We start from the raw sequence: 17,086 nt of genomic DNA on the forward strand, positions 1-17,086 counted from the left end.
TCATTTTATTTCTTTTATTTGACAAAATGTAAAGACCACTTAATAATATTTAAGAACAAAAACAAACCCTATTTGATTTACATCAACATGGAGCGAGTGTGACGGCCATGAGGCCAGAGCCCCAGTGCCTCTGTATAAGGCGGCCTCCACATTGCCACTACTTCGGAAGCATGAGTCAAGCGCATACGGGAGTTTTATGTTTAAAGCAAACCGCTCTGTCGCCCTGCTGCAACAAATCCACTTTAAAACACAAACAGTATTTTTATGGTTATGAAAGCAATGGGGAAACAGATTGAAAAGTGTGGGACGAATGAGTGATTAACAGAAGACATACTGCAAACAAATCAAGATGAATGCTCATTGTTGCATAACCTCATCACACAAAAAATCAAAACTATTGCTCAATAAAGACCGGATGCAATCTAACGTTCACATGGGCCTTGTGTAAGCAAATTAGGATGAATGCTGAGGCCATCTGGAGCCACCCTGAATTGAGTGTGCTGTTTAGAACACATTGCAAAAATCCTGCTTACTCTCCTCAGGGGGGACCCTCAGACGTTTGCTCCAAAACCAGGACCTGGCAGTGCTGCTGTCCACAACATGCAAGATTTGATTTCCATGACAGACAAGTTGATGGGAGGGCCATTTCACAAAGCTAAAAACTTTGAAAATTGCTGCTATAAACAAAAAAAACTGAGTAGCTGAGAGAGAGATGTTGAGAAAGTCCCAGACAATCAGTTGCACTTGTGTCATGTTTTACAGGGAGGTAAAGGGACCCCTGACCATTAGGTCATCGCGAACGACTCTGGGGTTGCAGCGCCCATCTCGCTTTATTTTATTTTTTTTATAAAATATTTATTAAGGTTTTAAAAGTTTATATAAAATAGAAAAAAACAAAACAAAAAACAAAAACAATAAAAATACATACAAAACATACAAAACACATACAACAACAAGTATAATTTCAATCCCTTATATTCATAAAACTTACTTTCCCGACCTCCTCATACCTCCCCTTTCTGTATTCCAATCTCTAATTAATTCAATTCAGCAAATCCTTCCCCTAATTTCTGTATAATTTTAACCTTTCTTTTCTTGATCACATAATCATTACAGCTTATAACCACTTAATTTCTGAGTTAACATCGTTCTAACCTTCAATAATTTTACAATGTTTCCTAAGATAGTCCTTAAATTTCTTCCAATCTTCTTCCGCCGTCTCTTTTCCCTGGTCTCGGATTCTGCTGGTCATTTCTGCCAGTCCCATATAGTCTATAACCTTCATCTGCCATTCTTCCACGGTGGGTAGATCTTCTGTCTTCCAATACTTTGCAATGAGTATTCTTGCTGCTGTTGTAGCATACATAAAAAATGTTCTGTCCTTCTTTGACACCAATTGGCCGACCATGCCCAGGAGAAAGGCCTCTGGTTTCTTCAGGAAGGTATATTTAAATACCTTTTTCATTTCATTATAGATCATTTCCCAGAAAGCCTTGATCCTTGGGCATGTCCACCAAAGGTGAAAGAATGTACCTTCAGTCTCTTTACATTTCCAACACTTATTATCAGGCAAGTGGTAGATTTTTGCGAGCTTGACTGGAGTCATGTACCACCTATAAATCATTTTCATAATATTTTCTTTTAGGGCATTACATGCCGTAAATTTTATACCGGTGGTCCACAACCGTTCCCAGTCCTCAAACATAATGTTATGACCAATATCTTGTGCCCACTTGATCATAGCTGATTTATCTATTTCATCCTGTGTATTCCATTCCAACAGCAAGTTATACATTTTTGACAAGTTCTTAGTTTTGGATTCTAACAATTCTGTCTCCAGTTTTGATTTTTCCACCTGGAAGCCAATTTTCCTGTCTAACTTAAAAACCTCCATTATTTGATAATAATGGAGCCAGTCTCGCACTTTATCTTTCAATTTCTCATAACTCTGCAATTTCATTATATCCCCTTCTTGTTCCAAAATTTCCCAATATTTCGGCCATTTAGACCCCATATTAAGTTTTTTCACGGCCTTTGCCTCCATTGGGGACAACCACCTGGGAGTTTTGTTCTTCAGCAAGTCTTTATACCTAATCCAGACATTGTACAATGCTTTCCTGACAATATGGTTTTTAAAGGCTTTATGAGCTTTAACCTTGTCGTACCACAAATATGCATGCCACCCAAAAGTATTATTGAACCCTTCTAGATCCAAAGTATCTGTGTTCTCCAGAAGTAGCCAGTCTTTCAACCAGCAGAAAGCCGCTGATTCATAATAAAGTTTAAAATCTGGCAGGGCAAATCCCCCCCCTTTCTTTTGTGGCACCCATCTCGCTTTATTGGCCGAGGGAGCCGGCATACAGCTTCTGGGTCATGTGGCCAGCATGACTAAGCCGCTTCTGGCAAACCAGAGCAGCACACGGAAACACCGTTTACCTTCCTGCCGTATTTTTCGCTCTATAGAACGCACTTTTTTCCCTCCAAAAATTAAGGGGGAATGTGCGTGCGTCCTATAGAGCGAATGCAGGCTGCGCGGCTAAGCCCAAAGCCAGAACAGGGAGACGGAGCGCTGTGCAGTGCTCTCCAAATGCTGCTGGACGGCAACTCCCAAAACCTCCAGCCAAAATGGAAATTGGTCAAGGATAATAGGAGTTGTAGTCACCGGCGGACGAAGGTGGGGGCAGGGGGGCAGTGTGCCCTGAGTGCCACCCAGGAGTGACATCGTGGCCACCCCCGGGGTGCTCAGTGCTCAACTTGCAGCCCTGGGACGTGCGCCGCTTGCCGTGCATCCCCCAACGCGCACCACACCCCCTGGGACGCACACTGGCCACGGCCCGAATTGCGCCGCTCCTGGTGCCAGAGCAGGGAGCTTCGCCACCGGTTGTAGATCAGCAAGATCTGGAGAGCACTGAGTTGGCTACCCCAGAATACAGCATACAGAACAGATACCCTCCAAGAAGGCACAGCAGAAAAGGGGGGGGGGTCTCAGGCCATGTTCTTTAGTATGGTAACAGAGATGTTACAACTGTATCCCCATTTTTTCCTGTAAAATGTCAGCAACTGTTGGAGCTGATTTATACTCCCTTAGAAAGCACTGAACGTATGACTCAGTCAAAGCATATCAAACTCCACACATATAACTTCATTTCTCTCCTCTCAAAACTCCTCCATAAAATCTTCAGCAGTCAAGTAATGGAGCAGGCCTCTCTGGACCAAAGGCCTCAAAGGAGCAGAGGCAGCTCCCAGGTCCAGGGCTGGCAATCCTGGGCACTAGGGGACGGAGCTCTGCTTCCACTCTGGACCCTCCCAAGCCCGGCACTCCTAGGTCACACCTGGCGACCAGCTGGTGACTTTTGAAATAGAACTCATCTCATGAGCAAATAAAACCTGAAAGGTTACATTGGGGATGAAAACTATTTCTGATTGTGAAAGCTAGGAAAGCAACCAGAACACCCAGAAACCAGAGACTCTTGAGAAGGATTTCTAAAGGCCCCATAACTGGGAGAATAAATTATCAATATTATTAAATAAATGGTAATGGCATGGAATTTGCATTGTAAAAATATGCACAGCTGCAACTTAAGGAATTGGCTAAGCTTAGGATGGCGCAGAGCAATGATGTGAGAAATCTGCACCAGAAGGAAGTTCTACTGCTTCATTCTAAGCATGTGAACAGACTCCAGTCGCTCAGCAGTCAGAGAATGGTACTCTGCACATACTCAGAGGTACCTTTCTTTGTGATATCGCTTCGTATTTGCTCCTTTAACAAGGGGTTTGGGTGAAGCTAGATCAGATGGTGGGCTGGGGCACACCAAGAGTAGACGAGGTCCCCTTAACTTAGGCTGCAGTTTCCCCATTTCAGGTTTAAAGAAAGGAAGGCTGCGGATAGGAAGAGGTGATATTATATGGGTGTGGCTGGAGCTTTCTGGCATACACCAAATAGCATATTTCTCTTTACGCCACCTGACAAGGGCTGGTTTTTGCACACAACTGATTCTGGGCTCTGCACTGACCACAATAAAACCAATGCTCATTTTCCTGCAAAGGCAGAATCAGAGAATCAGGGGTAACAGTAGCTCAAAACAAAAAGTATGTGCTTGCTCAAACATCAACTTAAGCATATTGCATTCTGCTTAAGGTAAGGTATAAAGGGATCTTAAGTGCCCCCCGCACAACATGCAAACATTTCCACACCCCGCAGGGAAAATACTTTGCAGGAAGCAGAGATGGAAGGTGGGAAGGGCAGCATGCCTGAACAGGAAAAGGAAAGGGAGAACCCACCTGCTTGGAATAGGATCTGGCATGCTGCTGTTACTGTTGCACTGACAGACAGTGAGCGCGGCAGCTGGAGGTCGCCTTGGAGGAAGTGTTGGTGCTGACCTTTAAAAGTGTTGGTGCTGACTTTAAAAGCCCTAAACGACCTCAGCCCTGAAGACCTGAAGAAACACCTCCACCCCCATCGTTCAGCCTGGACACTGAGGTCCAGCTCCAAGGGCCTTCTGGTGGTTGTCTCCCTGCGAGAAGCAAAGTTACAGGGAGCCAGGCAGAGGGCCTTCTCAGTAGTGGCGCCTGCCCTGTGGAACACCCTCCCACCAGATGTTAAAGAGATAAAGAACTCCACAACTTTTAGAAGACATCTAAAAGCAGCCCTGTGGAGGGAAGCTTTTGGTGTGTCATGTTGCATTGTGTTTTCACTATTTTTTTGTTGGGAAGTGCCCAGAGTGGCTGGGGGAACCCAGTCAGATGGGCGGCAAACAAACAAACGAATGAATGAATGAAGATGATGATGATTAACAACATGAAGGAAATGAAGAGTGTCCTAGTAGGGCCTACACCACAATCTTATATCTACTCAAAAGCAAGTTCCACTGAGTTCAGTAGAACTTACCCCTAAATAAGTGGGTATAGGATTGCAGCCCCAGCCTTTCTTCAGGCCTCTCCAGGCAGCACTTGAACCCACTTTCCAGCACAGGTGAGTGCAACAGCTGCATTACCAATTTAAACTGGCTGAGCAATTGTATAAAACCAGGTGGGTGGCTGCAGCATCTGCATGTTGCTCCCCATCTGGATTCTGCTAGCAATTCAACAATCTGAAGACTGAACCTTGGAGTGCCTCTTTTGAGAAATCTAGTGGGTGGCTGGGGAGGACTAACAAACAGGGTGGCAAAACCTGCAATGCCAAACCTGATGCTGTTCCTCTCCTGCCTGCTACAAGGTCCTAGGCTGCTGTCAAACAAATATGGATGGGCAGCCTCAGAGTATTATCTCCCTCCCACCCAGATCAGCTCATGCATTGTACTTCACTGCCGCTCCATTTTGCTCCATTTTGCTGCCAGTCCCTATTTTTTCCAGGGCAGAAGTGTATGGGTGGGAGGGGAAGTCGATGTTTCTGCTGAGGAGAGAGAAAAGAGCCTCGTGCTACCAGCTGATCTTTGTTCCTCTTGCTTTTTCAGCTGACTACAGATGGGAGGGAGATGTCCACAGGGTGAGAAACAAGAAATTATATGGGCGGCAGCAGTGAAAGTGAGGTGGCTAAGAGCTGTGTTCCTTAAATATACTATTAGCTATTGTTGTTAAGCAACCACTCCTGCTTAAAGATGCTATTAAGATACAATTTCCTATTTGGGTAACTTCCTTGTCCACCCAAGTCGTGATGCTGCCCCTCGCTTACTCAGTGCATACAAAGGCATAACGGGGCTGGGGCTGGGTTACAATTCAATTAGGGGAGCAATTCAATTCGGTTCACATTTTAATGCATACCTACCTAAATTACACTTCTTCAAACATTACACAAACCAAAATACAGCTATCCTTTGACACTTGCACTTCTCTAAATTTTGCAATGCAGTTCTCCAGCCAAGCAACGTGGACACCCAAGTAAACACTGCATAGAAATGCACATGTCAGCAAAAGTAACATAAATGCATTATAAAGGCGAACAGTTTGCAAAAAAATGTATATCAGGCAAAACCGCATAGAAGCATGTGCATATTAGCAGAACCTAAACACTGATTTAAAAAATTTGAGAGCTGTTTTCGTTTTGTTTTTTAAAGTAATGTAGAAATGTGAGGAACTGAGCTTAGGACTGGAAAAATGAGAAAACAAGAGAAAGCAAAATTGACAGGTTACCCCATTCCTAGTTACCAATGCCCAGCCTTGAAGGTTGCTCTGTATTATAATCTCAAGTAAGTATTGTGGACGGGCAAAACTGCTAGGAGCAAACATGCTATGGTTTTTTTCTTGGCCCAGCTCTCCCCTTGTAAACAAGACCTCAAATATCATGGCAACAAATTTTTTAGAAGGCTGCTTGCTTGCCCACACACATGGGATGCATGATTAACTGGAAAATGGAAGAGAAGTGGGGAACTCTTCCAACTGAGCAATGCTACTCTGCTTGGTTACTTCTGAAGGTGGAATAAGGTAACAGTATTATACTAGCAGGTTAGACTTTTAATCCTTCTAACCTAATATTCCCTGAAATATGATGGCTCTCCAAAGTCTCTTAAGACAAGGGTCTTTCCTGTTATCCTGGTGATTCTCCCAACCCAGGGGTGAGGTCCAGAATAGGATCTGGCTAGCAAGCTGGACCCAGAGCTCCCCCATCCCTATACGTGAGTGGTCAATCATCAGGTGACCCAAAATATTGAAAAACAATGCTTCCAGCTCATTATTTCTGGTGGGGTAGTCTGCAAAAGCTTATGCCATAATACACTTGCCAGTCTTTAAAGTGTTTTTGCTGCATTATTTGGCACTCTGACATGTCAACATGCTTTATAATTTTTATTCCACTTCACCTAACCTATGAAACAAATGGAATAAATCTGTATGTATGTGGGGACTTATGCAAATATAGTGATTTGCCCCAAGTTACCCACTGGGCCACTGTCAGAGGCAGACCTTGCACCAGATGTCCTTGACCAGAGACCTGCCCTCTGTCCTTATAAGCAGAGCCCTGATAGAACAAACCAAAGCTGTGTCTGATCCAGCATCCCAGTCTCCTAGTCGCCAACCAGATGCGCGTTGGAAGCCACAAGCCGGGCCTGAGAGCAAGAGCCCTCTCCTCACTAGCATTCCCAGCAAGCAGGATTCAGAGGCACGCAGCCTGGACAGAGAGCCCAAACACTCTCAGAAAGAGCAGCAGGAGCTGCTGGAAAGCGGGTCTGGGAGGAGGGGAGCAGCCACAGCACGGCTGTGTTTTCCATTCTGAGCTGCATGAAGGTTTTTGCAGTGTGGCTCTCCTACTTAGACAGGCTTTGGCCGGCTGCGCCGTGTATTCCTAGGTGCCAAATCCATTCCCACCCCCAGTGCCTGCAAGTGTGCCACGTCCCACCATCCTGAGAACCAAGCCTCACTCCCCCTCTCCAAACCGCTACGAAGGGGGGTGTCCCCCCAAGTACCAGGTGCCAATAAACATGCCTCCAGCCACAGCATTACTCACCCCAACCTACTTATCTTTCTTTTGCGAAGTTTCTGGCTCCCTCTGGGGAGATGCTGGCATGGCCCTTTCTTGCAGGGTGGGGGCGGTCTGGATTTCATTACTTGTTGCAGCCAATTCTGTTGTTCCTTTCTGCTTTCCATGTAAACATTTCCATTCCCCACCCAAATGTTCCCCACCCCACCCCCAGATTGCACGGCTAACGTTTATCCTTGAGCAGTGTTAGCAACTGCCCTCTTTGGCTTCAGACTGGATGTTTCCTCTGCAAAATATCTCTCTACCTCGGACAACAGACTGAGAGATAGGGCGCTCAAATACCCAAGAAGACTGGGCTCCTACGCCTTTAATGGCAACACAGGAAGCTGCCTTCTTCTGAGTCAGACCATTGGTCCACCTAGCTTAATATTTGCCACACTGACTGGCAGCAGCTACTCCAGGGTCTTAAGCAGGGGTCTCTCCTAGCACCACCTGCATATGCTGGGGATCAAACCTGTGACGACCTGCATGCAAAGCTGGTGTTCTGCCACGGAGCAACACTCCTTTCTTAATACTATTTATGCAGAAGAGGGAATTTTACCCTGTTCAGCTTGTCACGTGACACCGGCTGAAATCCCCTCTTCTGCACAGCTCTTAGAGCCCCTTCCCCTTTTGCACCTGAGCAGCCTGCTCAAAAACCAAATACTGTACTGTACATTAAGAGCACTCATGTATCTGGTCTCCACAAACACCTAAAGCCAGATGCCTCCAGATGATTAGGCAATGAGCAAAGAATACAAATCTGCTTTACAGCAAGTCGGTTCCCCCATGGCTCGCACTATCTACGCAGACAGAGAGCAGCTCTCCAGGCTGCTGCAGAGAGTCCATTACTGGCTAGCTGGCATCAAGGGGAGATGTCAAGGGAGGATGTGCTTCACAAAGCAGGTGCCTGGTGGGAACAGAACACCCTCCCTTTGTGCATGTGGCTGAGGTCAAGGAGAACGGGCCAAGACTGGCCTAGAGGGAGAAGCCTGCTCTAAAGACAGCTCCTTGCAGCAGCATGGTAAATGTTATCTTTACAAATAATACACAATGTTTCTTGGGAGGGAAGGGAAAGTCTTGCTTCTTCTCAGAGAAAAGAGGCCATGCTCTGCAGCGGAGCCATAGGCCCTTCCCGGAATACACCTAATCTAATAATGGACTAAACAAAGGACTGAAAACTGCCATTTGCTTTTTGCTTGCCTGTCTGTCTGCAAACCCGCTACCAGCCCTCACCACCTGACCTGCTGGGGTATCAATTCACATCATGTTCACAAACTGATCATTACTGGCAGGGCTCCTTTTCAGCCAGAACTCGCAGGAACTCAGTTCCAGCACCTCTCAGGGACAAGGAAGGCGCTCATGGTGAGTTCTGGCACCTCTTTTCCTAGAAAAATAGCACAGAACTGGTGAGGAGGGAAACTGCAAACAGCATGTTTCCAAACAGGGCCGCGTCTAAATTATTAGTAAAACATGGTTGTGTATATATCATACATTTAAAGCACCACAACCCCCAAAAGAGAAACCTGGAAAGTGTAGTTTGCTAAGGGTTCTGCGAATTGTGAGGTATCAAGGAAATAAGGAACTATCCAACTTTTAGAAGACATCTAAAGGCAGCTCTGTTTAGGGAAGTTTTTAATGTTTGAAGTTTTATTCTGTTTTTAATGTTCTGTTGAAAGCCACCTAGAGTGGCCGGGGAAACCCAGCCAGATGGGCAGGGTAGAAATAATAAATTATTATTATAATTATTAAGTGCAGGAGAAGGCTTTACATGGTTTGGTAGAAAGCCGAAACAGACTCTCGGCAGGTGCACCTCCTGCTGCTGCCCACCCCCCTGGTGTGCTTCTGCCTAGCTGGAATGTGCTCTGGTAATTCTGAGGATGCCTCTTTTGCCCTGGCAGAAGTTGGTCAGGGCTGTGTGAGCATTTGCAGAAACTAGCCTCCTGTGCAAAGGAGGAAAAGACACGGACCGTGCTGCCCATTTCGGCCTCTGCTCCTGCCCCCCAGAAGGAAACAGACCCCCTCCTTGAAGGATGGTCTCCTCATATGATGGTTGGGGACTCCTGGCCCTGCAGGGCTCCTGACAAAAAGAATAGCCGCCCTTACTTAAAATTTAGCCCCTTGCAAGCTTGTGGCATTGGCGGCCCTATGCCTATTCTTTAGTAGAAACACTGAGGCGGGAAGCAGAAAGGGGGGGGTGCATCTCAGGAGTTTTTCAAACAAAATCTACGAGTCTCCTGACCTTAGATCAAAAGCCAATTTGCTGCAGAGCAACCATGAAAATTGCTCCAGTTTCAGACCACCCCATGACCCTCTGAGCAAACAGAAGTGCCTTTGCTAAGTTGACAAACTGGAAAGCATTCTGAGGAGGGTTAGAAAGATAAAGAGCACCAGAAAGCCCACTGGAGAAAGGAAAAGTTGAAGGAGATTATCATAAGAAGCCCAGGAAGAGGAAAACCCCACACGGGAGAAGACGGACAGACGTCAGCAAAAAATGGAAGTATGCATTACTCCTCATAAAGTGCAGAAGGCACAAAACAAGCAATGATGCATTTAAATAAAAGGAAAAGGGCAACTGAATAAATATTTTAAGTACCAGTGAAATAAATGGTTAATTGGGAATGAAGGTGAATCTCATTCCTTGGAGCATTTCAAGAACAGACTGAGGAGCCCCTCGTGTGGGCGCTTTGACAAAGGAGGCCAGAGAGGATTCTGATTTGTGCATACACTGAGATGATACAGGCCGGGGGTTTGCAGTGGCTGTTCTTCTTAGAGGTGTAACAGGCCTGCAAGGCCTCTGCTCTTCTCTTTGCTGTCGCCTTGACAATCCACTGCCTGTACTACTCTAGGTAGCCATTAATGCTCCTGCCGGCTCCTCCTCTATTACAGTAAACTCTCATTTTACACGCATGTGACTTGGGCAATTTCAACTGTACACGGCTGAAGGATGGCTGGTTGAAACTGTGCAACTCAAGTCCCAAGCAAGGCGAAGCGTAGAAAAGCTCTTCACATGCCGGGGCCACTCGTGGTTACCCAGTACACAAAGGGCTTTGAAGCTCCAGGCCTTGCGTGCTGGGCAAGACCCGCTGTGGGCACGGCTGTGGGAGTGCTGGAGATGCCCTCTCCCCGCACCCACCCCACCCACCTGCCAGCCACAGGGCGGCTCCAAGGATTTGGCTATATGCAATTTCCAGGCCTTAACATAACCCCTGGAACAATGGGTGGGATTCAACATCACATTAATACAGCCATTCCATCAGCACAAGTATTTCTGCTTATCAGATGGAACAATTTTCCCTCTCCCCCCCTGCAAACTGTTCTGCGGGTTCTCCCAACACTCCAGAGCAGATTTGGGGGTAGCAGGAGGATCACTGCCTTCTACTAGGGCACCAGGTTAGCTGAATCCAGCCCAACGTCTTTAGGATTTTTTAGCTGCTGTAGAGTTTTCTACTATTTTAATGCATTTGCAATTTTGATATGTTGTCAGCCACTCTGCTTGGTATATTTACACTAGAAGGGCAGGAAATAAATGCCCTAATAAATAAATAAATAAATAATCAGATCTAAGCACAGGTCTGGCTGGTTCCAATATACTCAATCATATACGCAAGTTCTGCCAAGCACAGAGCCACAATTTCCCCCACAGATATATATGTTTTAATGTTCCATTGAAATATTTATTTCTAGTTTGCTCCCAAACCCTAATCCACTTTGGTAGCTAGAAAACAGCCCTGAGGTCCAGTTCCATTTGCTGCACCTACAAAGTACAATTTTCTTCAAAGCTCATCTGCCTGTAAAATAAAACACCTTCCACTTGCCATACAGCTTTCAGGATATCTATGCTTCCATGCTAGGTTTTCCAACACCCTGCTGTGCCCCCCCTCCTGTTCTCCTAATTTAGTTAGACTTGCGAGCAGAAAATGGACAGCAGGCGAAATCGGGGTGAATGTGGCCCTTCGGACAAGCATCCCTGGCGGGCAGCCTGGTCCGTGCTGTGGAATCACGGGAGTCGCAGTGCGCCAGCCTCTCCGGGAGGACTAAGTAAGTGCCTCGTTAATTTATTTTCAATCCTGTCAGGGCCACTTCACTTGTTCCTACGTCCTCGATAAGCGTTATTTTTCCAGCAACCAAATCATCACAACTCTACCCCAAAAGCATTTGGGGGGGGGGCGTCTAGGAATCCACTTAATTGACGGCATATTAAAATCCCAGCCTCCTTCCTCCCCTTGGGAGCCCTTCTGGAAGTCTGGAAGTCTTCGCAACCTCGAGGCAACTCGCGGATTCCCCCTTCAGACGCGCCCGGGAGCGAGAGGGCGAGCGAGGGCGGCGCGGCTCTGGCCGGAGGCGGCGTCCTTCTGCGCCCCCTTCGCCCTCGGCAGACGGGCAGTCGGGCGGAGGGGCCGCCGGGCGCGGAGGTCCAGAGGCGCGCCGCCGCCGCCCGCCCGCCCCGACCCGCAACCGCCGCTCATTCACACGAGCTTCCTGGCGCAGATGAAGAGCGCAGCCCGGTCCTACCTCCCGCAGATATCTCGGCGGCGGATCCCGCGCTGGTTTGCGGAGCAGGAGCCGCCAGGCGCCGCTTCTCCCGCGGGCGGCGGCGACGGCGGAGGAGGCGCGACGGGCCGGCGCGGCTGGAGGGAGCGAGCCAGGCGCCGGGGGAGCCGAGCGGGCGGCGCGGCAGAGAGAGGCGCGCGAAGGCGGCCCGACCCCGGAAAGGCCCCGAGGCGGCGGCGCTCCTGTCTCGCGTGCCGCGTCCACGCGCAGCGGGGCCCCTCAGCCAAGTACTCACTAACCAACGGCGTCACAGATAACTCGGCCCCCCCTAAAAGTTTGGCCACGCCCATGCCAGGGGATTCCCACAGACACGCGTGGAGCCCGGGAGGCCTGTCAGGAAAGCGCCGCATTCCCGGGCTGGAAGAAGCCCACCTTCCCACGCGCGGCGGAGGCGGCGGGGGGCAGAGGCGCCTGGCGAGGCGGGGAGGGAAGGCGCCCAGCTATGGCTTTTGCTTAGAGCCCAGCCTGCTTTTACATCCCTGATGCCCTCCAGGTGTGCTTTTATGGAGGGCGAGAGATTTATATTATATTATATTACATTATATGCATATAATTTTTTATTAAGTTTTTGAAAAATTTTATACATATAAAACAAAACCATTTCAAACATTAAAATACAGTGGTACCTCGGGTTACATACGCTTCAGGTTACATACACTTATCATAGAATCATAGAGTTGGAAGAGACCACAAGGGCCATCGAGTCCAACCCCCTGCCAACTTCAGGTTACAGACTCCACTAACCCAGAAATAATGCTTCAGGTTAAGAACTTTGCTTCAGCATGAGAACAGAAATTGTGCTCCGGCGGCGAGGCAGCAGCAGGAGGCCCCATTAGCTAAAGTGGTACCTCAGATTAAGAACAGTTTCAGGTTAAGAACGGACCTCCGGAACGAATTAAGTTCTTAACCCGAGGTACCACTGTACAGCGTTCTTTCGAACCCTTAGACCTCCTTCCCTCCCTCCATGGTTCCATCTTTAAGATTAAATTTACTGAATCTTTTACCCTTATCTACCTATTATATAACCATAATTACCATAAAAAGTTCACATTACAAGTGACTTTACATCCCTGCCAAAGATTTTAACTGTTTACAGTGGTCTTTTAAATAAATTACAAATTTATTCCAGTCTTTAGAAAAGACTTGATCCTCCTGGTTTCGGCTCTTCCCCATCAGTCTCGCCATCTCTGCCTACTCCATCAGTTTCACCTGCCATCCTTCTTTTCTTGGTACTCTCCTTCCTTCCTTCCTTCCATCTCTGGGCTAGTAGCATTCTTGCTGCCATCGTTGCATACATAAAAAGTATTTTATCTTCTCTTGGTAACTCTTCACCTATTATACCTAGTAAAAAGCCTTCTGGTTTTTTGACAAGAGCCAATGGTATGACTTGGTATAAGGCAGATTCCTGCGTTCCCCTATGCAATATGGTGATCATTACTGACAGGGAAGGTTTTTTTAATGCTTAATGTTTTATTATGTTTTTATGTATGTTGGAAACTGCCGAGTGTGGCTGGGGCAACCCAGTAAGATGGACGGGGTATAAATAATAAAATTATCATCATCATCATCATCATCATCATCATCATCATCGTTACGGAGTAGGATGTCCCTATTTGCATTGGAGAAACGTATGTTAGCTTCCTGTGACATGTGAACATGGGATTGGGGTTTAAGGCTGGTCTGGCTTGTTAGGAAGAAGCAAACCACCCACAGGGGTGGGAAATCAAGCTTAGTTGTGGCTTCTTGGCTTGTTTCTCTGGCTTGCGCCAGAAGGGGAGCACAGCAGGAGCAGTCAAGCAGTGTGCATCAGCTTAGTGGTGCTCTGGCTTTTTATGATGTGTGAACACAGCCATTGTATGCAAAACACTTTACATACGCTCTAAGCTCCAGACAGGCAGTATATTGCAGGAGGGCTTCAACCGCATATCAGGAAATTCAGCTTTGCACAATTAAAGCAGACTAAAGTGTTTCATTCAATGGAAATTTTGAAGGTTAGGAATGGGACAGGAAAAGTATGGGATGAACAAATGGTTAATGGGAAGACATAAGCACCATGCAAGCAAACCTGGTTGAATGTTTATTGTTGTATTAATTGCCCCACAGACAAAGCAGAATAGCTGCACAATAAAGACTGGGTATAGTCAAGCTCTGCATAAGCTTTATGTAAGCAAATCAGGATGGTGCCTCAATAAATAAGTTGTCTGGAGGAGCCGAAAGAGATATATAAATGACGGGTGATATTATTAGTCCTTTGTGTTTGGGGTTTTCAGTAGGTGGCTCCCCCCACCCTTTGTCCTTTCTATGAAGCAATGCCCTATAGTTCCCTGCCCATCTGGATTCTCAAGGCCCATCCCTAAAGCCAACATCATTTGCACAACTCCATAGTTCAAGTTAATGCCAACCTACAGCTTGCAAAAGGTCTCCTTGTGTTTCCAGTGAACAGTGTGGGAGTGAGGCTGGGTTCCAGATAGCCAAGGCATTGAGCCAAAACATTGAAATCATTAACTGGAGACACACACAAACACACGGGGCTTGGTTCATTCTGTCTGGTTATGAAATACTAATTTTGAGAGCTTACAGGCATCCAGACCTGTGCACTTAAACCCACATTTCATAAACAGACACATGTATGGAAGGAGAGGAATTGTGATTGTTCTTAAATTGTTTAATTTTACAGTTAAAATGTAGATTTCAAATATTAAATCGCTTTTAAAAAATCAACATTCAAATACAACATAAATAATCCCAGAAGATATATGAAATCATTACACAGAAATTGTTGTAGACTGTCAATAGTGTCAGTATTAAGATCTTTACATTAAGCTTTTATACTCTCCTCACGCTTTTCATAATGCCCACAGGCAATGAAAAACATGAGGCAAAAGCCAGCAATATTCCTCCATGTTTGTAAAAACAATAAAATGATGCCATACTGCCAAAAATGATTCATTTCTACACTGGCCCTGCATCACCTGACACTTACGTGTCGGCTTCTCAAACAGTGCTGCCTCCCAGGTCTTTTAGTATCAGGAATCTATAGGTATGAGTCTAGGAGCCTCCACCCACATAGGAGTATAATAAGACACAAAGACACATTATTTTAGGTTAATGGGCAAAATTAGGCCACAACTTTTATTGGCTACAGCATGTGAGTAGTATTGGCTTAGGCATTGGATGAAACAGCAATACCAGACTCCACCCCGCACAGCCAGGAGTCATGTCAGGGTTAACAACCAATGGGAGGAGCTTGTTGATGCAAACACAACTGGAAGCTCCCCCATGACGGGGGGGGGGGTCGTGCCATGGCCCCAGCCACCAGCAGGGCATCGGGCAGGATCCACGACCGCTGGATTCCTTTAACAGAATACCCAAAAGAGGAGGGGTAGATGATGGCGCATACCCAATCCTCCAACACAGCACACCTAGTCCAATGCCTAACCGCCAATACCAGAAAGTTGTGACGAATTGCTACGAGGTAGGCGAGAAAACCAAGAGGCTGGTGCCAATTTGTAAATGGATAAAAAAGTCCTACCAGGCCCCTTGGGCAACCAAGGCAACCAAACGAAGTCCATAGCAAGGTCAATACACAAAAGAAGCTGACCTAAGAGGGAGGGAGGGCGGGAGATCCAAAGAAAGCAGGAACAGACTGGGGACAGAGCGCTGCCGCGGCTATTTAAACGTGGCTAGCCCCGCCCACCAGTCGGCCCTATTGGTCAGCTGGAAGGCTTGGCCAAGGCAGCTGAAGCAATCAGAAGCAGGGAGCCAAATATGCCTCCCTGCCCCCACGGGAGGCTGCTCCCACTCACAACCCCTCCCCTCTGGGAGGAGGAGGAGGCCTTATGCTAAATGGTCTCTTTAAATTTGAAGGTTCATTATTGTTTCACAAGATGTGTATGTCTTTAAGGGCCAGAGCAAATAACGTGACCTAGTTTTACAGCTGTGAAGCAGTATAGCAGGTGCTGTTAAGTTGTGTTAATTAAGCTGTGTCAGCAATTGGGTATAGTATATAAAGAGCAGCACCTAGCTCTCTCAGTACCCTGGTGGTTGGTCGGTCATGCTTATTGATATATTTAGTGTAAAGGAGTTTTTGTTATTAAAACCTAGCTAAAGTTATTTTGCGTTCCTTGTAATGTGTGGTCTCCCCAGCATGCTTTCTGCAGCGCAACTGATCTGCAAATAGCCAACACCTTATCCTAAGGAAGTCACACTACTGTTGCAATAGCTGCTGATTAGAAAAGACTTATCAGCTCCCTGCTCTTCAACTCTCTATCTCGCCACAGCCAACCAAAGACAACCAACCACACCCTAAGCCACCCCCAACCTCTCTCACCACCAAGGAAATACAACAAGACAGCTCCCTTTTTCCGGGGGGGGGGTCCGGGACCTGTGTTACCCAGCAGTGGGCAGAGGGATGCTGCCCGCGTCACGAGGCTGCCCAGCCGCATCATGCCCCCGGTTGACCAATCGGGTTAGCTACTTGCCATTTAAACCATGGCACAGCTGGGGGCAGCCTTCCTTCGTCTACTTTGGCGGATCTCCCAGCCCGCCCACCCGCTTTCTTGTGTTGCTTGACTATGGCCTTGCTATGACTAATGTCGGACTAATGTGGGGGCTGGGTGGGAATGTTTCCACTTGGCATTGGGTAAGCCTTGTTATGGGAGGGGAGGTTGTTGCCTCCGCCTGCCCCTTCGTGCTAAGGGTATCCCATATCCGGGGGTGTGGTTCCTGTCCGAAGCCTGGGCGTGGGCCAGGGCCATGCCACGACCCCATCGGGGACCCTGGGGGAGCTCTTAATTGATGTATATCAGGCATAGGCAAACTCGGCCCTCCAGATGTTTTTGGACTACAACTCCCATCATCCCTGACCACTGCTCCTGTTAGCTAGGGATTATGGGAGTTGTAGTCCCAAAACATCTGGAGGGCCGAGTTTGCCTATGCCTGATGTATATCATAGGGCTCCCCCTATCGATGGTTGACCCTTTTGAGACTTCCTGCAGACGGGCAGGAGTCAGGATATAGTCTGGCTTCACCCAACTGCCTAAGCCAAACAGCTCACATCTGTAACCAATAAAGTTGTGGCCT

General features: G+C 47.1%; 1 protein-coding gene across 5 annotated transcripts in view; it reads right to left on the reverse strand.

Annotated features, from left to right (window-relative positions):
- The window catches only part of SORBS3 (sorbin and SH3 domain containing 3), a 68,212-nt gene extending 52,560 nt beyond the window's left edge, over positions 1-15,652 (reverse strand). For 2 of the 5 annotated variants that reach the window (XM_083588472.1, XM_083588470.1), the window contains exon 1: positions 15,537-15,647. The gene's annotated coding sequence lies outside the window, so the exon portion shown is untranslated. Of the gene's footprint in view, positions 1-7,438; positions 7,565-11,965; positions 12,662-12,725 lie in introns of those variants that run through there. The other 3 variants (XM_083588469.1, XM_083588479.1, XM_083588478.1) reach the window with 3 other exon arrangements.
- Positions 15,653-17,086: the final 1,434 nt, after the last annotated feature.

Source organism: Podarcis filfolensis, assembly GCF_964270895.1.
Source record: "Podarcis filfolensis genome assembly, chromosome: 15".
NCBI lineage: Eukaryota > Metazoa > Chordata > Lepidosauria > Squamata > Lacertidae > Podarcis > Podarcis filfolensis.